The following is a 7,299-nucleotide window of genomic DNA, read 5'->3' on the forward strand; positions in this document are numbered from 1 at the left end:
AGTATCATTCTCAATTCCTCATTCCAACTCACCCCACATATCCAAAATTTTGTCAAATCTACCTTCAAAAGATCTCTCTCTTATGCATCTCCTTTTCTCTACCCAACCACTTTTGTTCAGACCCCCAGATCACCTCACACTGAGACTATCAAATACCCTTCTAACTGGTCTCTCAGAATCATTCCTTTCTCCATTCCAATCCATCTTCCACACAGTAGCCAAAGTGACCTTCCCAACATGTTTCCTATCGTGTCACTTTTCTATTCAATAAATTACAATAGTCCTCTACCTCAAAGGTCAAATATAAAATCTTTTTGTTTGACATTTAATGCCATTAGCAAGCTGGAATCTTTTGACAATTCAGTCTTCTTACATTTAACTTCCCCTTGTGTACACCATCACTGGCTACTCTAGCCTCCTTGCTGTTCCTTTCACACAACCCTCCATCTCTTGTTTCTATGGCTTTGTACTGGTTGTTTTTCCCCATTCTTGGAGTATCTTATGGTGGCCTCTTAGTCTCCCTGGTTTCCTTCAAGATTTAGCTCAAATTTTACTTTTTACATTTAGCATTTCCTGGTTCCCCAAGCTTCTACTCCCTTCCTCTCTCAGATTACCCTCTACTGTCTTATTACCTTTCACTGCCATTTTATATGTACCTAGTTATTTTCTAGTTTCTCTCTTTCCATTATAATGTATGTTCCTTGAGGGCAGGGACTGGTTTTGCCTTTTTGTGTATCCTTAACATTTAGCATAATGCCTCACACACAGTATTCACTTAATGAATGCTTGTTATTCAATTGACTGACTACAGAGTCTTGAATTTTTTAAGTTAGCCTTCAGCCCACAGAATAAACTTCTCATATTCATGTTGTAAATACCAGAGGAAGGCTGAATCATCTTGTGAAGGAGGGAATCAGAGGAGAGCCAAAGCCGGGACAGAATAAACATCATAAATGTACATAGTTGGAAAAGACTTTCCATGCTGTAGCTTCCAATTCATTCATGTTGTAGAAGAAGCCAGAGAGATGACATGACTTGTCCAATGTCTTACAGGTAGCAAATGGCAGAATCAAGATTTGAATCCAGATCTTCTTACACTATAGTGATCAAGCAATCTTCCATTGTACTTGTTGTGACATCAAGTTGGGAAGGAAGATTCTAATACCGAGTACATGAACAAGTCCAGAAGTCAAAATATAGAGGACTGGCAGTGATGTTGGGCCTTAGAACATGGATAATTAGGAGCAAGAATAACTAAGAAAATGGTGCCATGGAACAGTACAGAATTCACACCTGCACAGTACAGACCTGCGTGAAGGAGGATAACGTGAGTGGACACTGGAAATTATGTAAAATTGCTGGATCCCCAGGTGCCACCCACATTCTACTTTTTAATACTTGTCTCCTATGTCTCTGATGCTATTGCTGGAACTCTGGCCCACCTCCATTCTTGTCCCTTTATTCATTTACCTTTGTTCCTGCCATTAACCCTATTTAGAACACATTAATCTGCCTCTCCTGATTTTAGCTCATGAAAATCTTAGCCACCTAGCTCAAAAGCTGAAACTTTGCAGATCACCCCAGCAGCAAAGATCATTCCCTTGGATGAATTCCTATAGTATTTTGATAATTGCTCTCTTAGGTTGGTTATCACATTCTACTTAATAATAATCAGTGCTCTGGGTATGTTAGGTCCCTCCATAATATTATAAACTCCTTGAAGGCAGGGACTGTGTTTTATTCATCTTTGTTCATCACACAGTACCTTGCACTTAGTACATATTGAAAAAATACCGTTTGAATGAATACTAGAGGAAATGTGATCAGCAACTTAGAACTTCACTTCTAGGAAAGAGGAAAAAAAAACCTCTCAAGTAGTTTGGAGATGCATTTCAAAGTTTCCTTAATCATTGATGGAAATGAAAATGTTATTGAGTCAGTCAGGTGGAGGGAGAAAGAGAAATGGCCTGCTTTGAGATGTAATGCAGAATCTGCAGAATCTGTAGAAATTGCAGCATCTGGAAGCATCCATTTTCAGGATATTTTTAATTCTTTCCTATTTAAAATTCCAATCTCTCTTCTCCTTTCTTCAGTTCCCAAGCCAGATGCTGCCAGGGAACCTCTCTTTGCTGCCAAATGGAGAAGAGCATTATCTCCATAAGCTGTAGATCTTGCATAAAGTGCATTAGTCATTGTTAGGACCCACAACCTTGCAAATCAGTCTCCAAAAATATTACTAGCTCTGTGTGTGTGTGTGTGTGTGTGTGTGTTTGAGTGCATGCAGTTTGAAAGGAAGAGAAGGGAGAGAGAAGAGAAACACTGAGAAGGGGTCAGCATTTGACGTTTGTTAACCTAGGACACATCCTATGATAATTCTCACCCCTGGATGGGGCAGCTAGGTAGTGGAGTAGATAGGGTACTGACCCTGAAGTTGGGATGGACCAGAGTTCAAATCTCACCTCAGACACTTACTAGCTGTGTGACCCTCAGCAAATCACTTAACCCCAATTGCCTTAAAACATCTGGCACCATCTCTATCTGTCCTCATGCATATCTTGACACTGAACCAGGATGGCTCTGGAGGAGAGAGTGAGGTTGGTGACCTTGCCCAGCTCTCCCTCACTTAAATATAGCTGCCCCCTCTCCCTCAAATTTTAATATTTTCTCTGGACATTTTTTCCTTTATATTTTCACTGTCTCTTATATCATAACTCTTTGTGCACATTTCCTATCCATAGAGTATCATATTCTCAGTACTTTGAACAGGGTATGTTGCATCTATTCCTGTATCCCCAATGTCTTACATGTAGTAAGCACTTGATAAATATTTGTTGACTAGATGAATAGTGATAACTAGACCCAGTTTTCTGCCTGGAAAACGTTGGTCTTGGAATGGCTTGGAGCTTGGAGTGTAGAAGTAATTTCTTTACCACATAAAAAAAATATGCAAAAGGGGCAGCTAGGTGGCGCAGTGGATAGAGCACCGGTCCTGGAGTCAGGAGTACCTGAGTTCAAATCCGGCCTCAGACACTTAACACTTTACTAGCTGTGTGACCCTGGGCAAGTCACTTAACCCCAATTGCCTCACTAAAAAAACAAAAACAAAAAAAAAAGTGCAAAAGTCTTCATGGCTCTCTTACCCTCTTGTGCATCTCTCTCACCCTTATAGGCTCATTAGCACATCATAATCTCAGAAGGAAAGTTCTATGTTTTTCGTGGAGGCTGTCAGCCATGGACTTTCACTGGTTTTCTCTTTTTTGGTCAGTGTAAAATGGCAAGGCACTTGGGACAACACTTTTTACTTGGAAATTGCTCGCTATGTAAAACTGATCTAATGCTTGTGTTATTATAATTGACTTATTTGACGCCAACGAGTAATAAAATGACTTCTCAGGTTCACATGATTCTCTCCTCTGGTCATTTATGGAGTATGTGTTAAATGAAAAGTTTGAAATATCATCACAATCATGCTGAACCCCCAGTTAGGAAAATTCCTAACATTTAGGCAGAGGTTTGGCTCTTTGCCTTAATTTTTATTTTTATTTATATCTTGTTAACCAAATATGATTCATATACTTGAGGCAAAATACAGGTTATCACAAATATCTGGTTAAAGAAGTAGCCCAATATAATAGAATATCTGTTAATAGACAGAAACTGAAAGTTGAAGTTGAGAGAAGAGACAATTTCTAAAAACTTTCTCAGGTTTTGAGGTGGCATCAGCCTGAGTCTCTTGCTCCAGGGTGCCTGTGGGGCCAATAGTCCTCTTCAATCTCATTTTTCTCTGCTATGACTCAGTCCTACTTACTCCTTCTCCTTTTGTTGGTCACTCCTGGTCTGTCTATTCATTCTGGCTCATCTGTTTATATCCCCATTCCTTTATTTCAACAATAAGCTGCTCAAAATCTTATCTGAAAGTGACTTTATTTTATAGACAAACCACAGGGTGTGACCAAGTTTCATTAGCCAATCCAAAGACAATTTTCTTTGTAATGTCACTCCAACTGATCAACTTGTTTTTACACTTAGTCTATAGCTTATGATTGATTCAAGAGAGAAGTGTTCTCACTAGGTTAAAGTATTGGGGCTTAGCAGCTTGATATTTGCTTTAAATGGGGAAGAATGATTTCATTGACTTATTCATTTGATCCCTTCTCTTGCATTTTGTTTATCCCTATATGTTAATCTCCCTCAATTTCACCCCACCCTCCAGACTGAGATGTTTCTTTTCTAAAGCAACAGACATAGTAAGTAGCCTAGGCCCATGTCACAGTACCCAATAGCTTAAAAAAAGTGAGATAAATACATATTGCCTTCCTACCAACCAATTAGATTCTACGGGGTAAAATGTAATGAGATAGACAGAGACAGAGAGATTGAAAGAGAGATCACAAGGTTAAGATAAGATCTATTTTGTAGAATCACTGAATTTTTAACTTGGAAGAGACCTCAGCACCAACCTTGATCCAACTTATGGCTAAAAATGAGTCCTTTCTGCAACTCATCCATTGTAGTTATCCAACCTTTACATGAAAATGTCCAGTGAGAAGGAGCCCATTGTATGGAAGCCCATTCCACTTTGGAATTGCTTAGTAATTCTTTTCCTTAACTAGTCTAAATCTTAATTCTATAACATCTTACCTATAATCCAATGACACAAAGTCTAATCCAAATTCCACAGAGAAGACTTTAAAGTATTGAAATATGTCTATCAAGTGAACTATGGGCCTTCTCTTTTATAGACCAAATAATCTTCTTTCCTTGGAGCTGATCCTTATTTGGTGTGAATTTGAAGTTACATTCCTTTAGCTGTTCTCTGGTTTAGTGGTGCCCAGAACTGAACACAGTATTTTAGGGTTTTGTCCAAACATTAATACTCACTAAGATATTTTTCTTTGGACCCTGCTTTGGGGAAACCAAACATATAGGAGACATAACTGGTTTTAAAGACTAATGAGCATTATTGTTCTCTTTTAGCCCTTTAACTTTATTTTAGAGCCACAAAGGGTCAGAGTAAGTTATGTAGCCTGGATTTGTGGGATAAGCCCTTAGCATATGTTATAAGTTGCCTGATAACAGAGATATTCATTACCTTTGCACAGCCCAGCCAATTAGGGTGTAAGTTAAATTCTTCTATCAGTAAGTTTACCAGATACAAACACCAGGCTAGAGGGGAGAAATGGTCGACTTTGTTTGCCTGCCTTGGCAGGAGGTAACAAATATCTGGTTAATATATTGAATTAAAGCTGAAAATAATTATTTGAGATATCTTAATTCTTCTAGTTGTGTCATATTGGCATGTGGTACAGACTTCTCACACTACTAAAGTTGACCAGGTGTCCCTAGGCCCATGCCACTGCTTTGAGGCAGTACAACTATAAAAAGAATTGGCCACAGAGGGAGATAACAATGGTTTTTCCCTACCTCCCCATCTTTTGTCCTTCTGTTTTTAGTATCTGTCCTGCCTTTATATTGTCCCTATAGCTAGGTTTTCTTTTTTAGAATAGGTACACATAATATGAGCCTCTTCCTTTTCTTTCCCCAAGACAGGGCTTACTAGTTTTGTGTATCATTTCCTTCAGAGTTTTGTAGAGACAGATTTGGTAATATTTCATAAATAAATTCCTGAAATATACAAGATGGGAGACACTTCAATTTAAAGATCTCCTGGGAAAGAATGTGGCAGAACCTCTTACTCTGAAGAACCCTTAACATTTGACATTTCAATGGTGACTTTATGGATTCAAGTTATAATAGTGATCATGTAATGTTGATTTTATTAAAGCTACTAGAGTAAGAAGTAGGAAGCAAGGTTGAAGTAGGTTATGGCAGCAGGTTGGATGGCAGAAGATTGCTGGGATGGATGCTTGGGTGCACTATGAAACATCATCTGGTTGGTCTGGGGGAAGCTGCATATGGAGAGTTATGAGTGTTTGAAATTATTCATTCACCATGTGGAACAGTTTGGCTCTTGGGTTAGCATTTAAAAACTGAATCAAAATGTGCAATGTAACAAGGTAGATGGCAAGAAGATGGTCAGGGTTGATATTTGAATATGTTAAGAGATTGTTATCTTCTACATATTTTCCATCTTTCCAGTGCCATTCATAAAACATGGATCCCCTAACTGACTGGACTACTTTGGATGAGGCTTAAGGCAGAACCCAGTACTACTATCACCATTCTGGGCCTTAACATTTATCTCTTAATAAAATCAAAATGTCCATTACTTCCAGACATATAAGACTCTTCTTGAAATAGCAGCCCACTAAAACCTGCATGTATTTTTTCAGATGAATTGCTATCCATCTATACTTCCTCATATTATACTTGTAAAGTTGCTTTTTGAACCCAATGTTAAGACTTTATATTCATTCCTATTAAATGTTATCCTATTTAGATGTAGATCAGTTCTTTTTAAAAACATGAATATATAATACAATGAATCATCTATCTATCCTATTTTGTGTCATTTACTGATTTGATAAGCATTTCAACTAAATCTTTATCCCTCATTGATTAAAAAAAAAAAAAAAACTGAACTGAACAATACAGTACCAAAGACAGATCCACAAGAGTCTTCTTTCAAGCTGACATTAATCAAATCAATGACTATTCTCTGAGTTGGCACATTAAAACATTTCAAAATCTAACTATTTGCTATTGTCTAGAGAACATTTATCCAAATATTCCACAAGAACGGAATGAAAGATTTCATGAAATTATTTGCCAAAATTCAGGTAAAATATATCTACAGGATTCCCATGATCTATGGAGGCAAGAAATGTAATTAAGTTAGTTTAACATGACCTGTTCTTGATGAAACCATGCTGACTCTTTGGGATCACTGCTTCCTTTTATGGTTCACTAACCATACCTTTAAAAATATGTTCTAGAATTTTACCAGGAGTCAAAGTTAAACTCAGAGACCTATAGTTTTCAAGCTCCATTCTCCTCACTTTTTGTAAAATTAGAACATATGACCTCTTTCAGTCCTGCAACAATTCTTCCAATCTTCACAGTCCTTCAAAGATCACTTAACACTCATATCTGACAGTTCTTTTAATACTGTAGAAGGTAGTTCTTCTGGACCTCATGACTTAAAGTCATCCAATATCTATGTTCTGTCCACAGTTATCTTGAGTTTCAACTCTGTATTACCCATTCTGTGATATGTTCTCTCCAATGTGAAGATTACCCTCCTTTGCAGAGAAAACAGAAGAAAAATAAGAGTTAAATAGCTCTGACTTTTTTCATCATTCATTTTCATTATGCCACCACTCCAAACAAAAATCTTAT

The sequence above is a fragment of the Dromiciops gliroides genome, chromosome 4 (genome assembly GCF_019393635.1).
Source record: "Dromiciops gliroides isolate mDroGli1 chromosome 4, mDroGli1.pri, whole genome shotgun sequence".
Classification (NCBI taxonomy): Eukaryota; Metazoa; Chordata; class Mammalia; order Microbiotheria; family Microbiotheriidae; genus Dromiciops; species Dromiciops gliroides.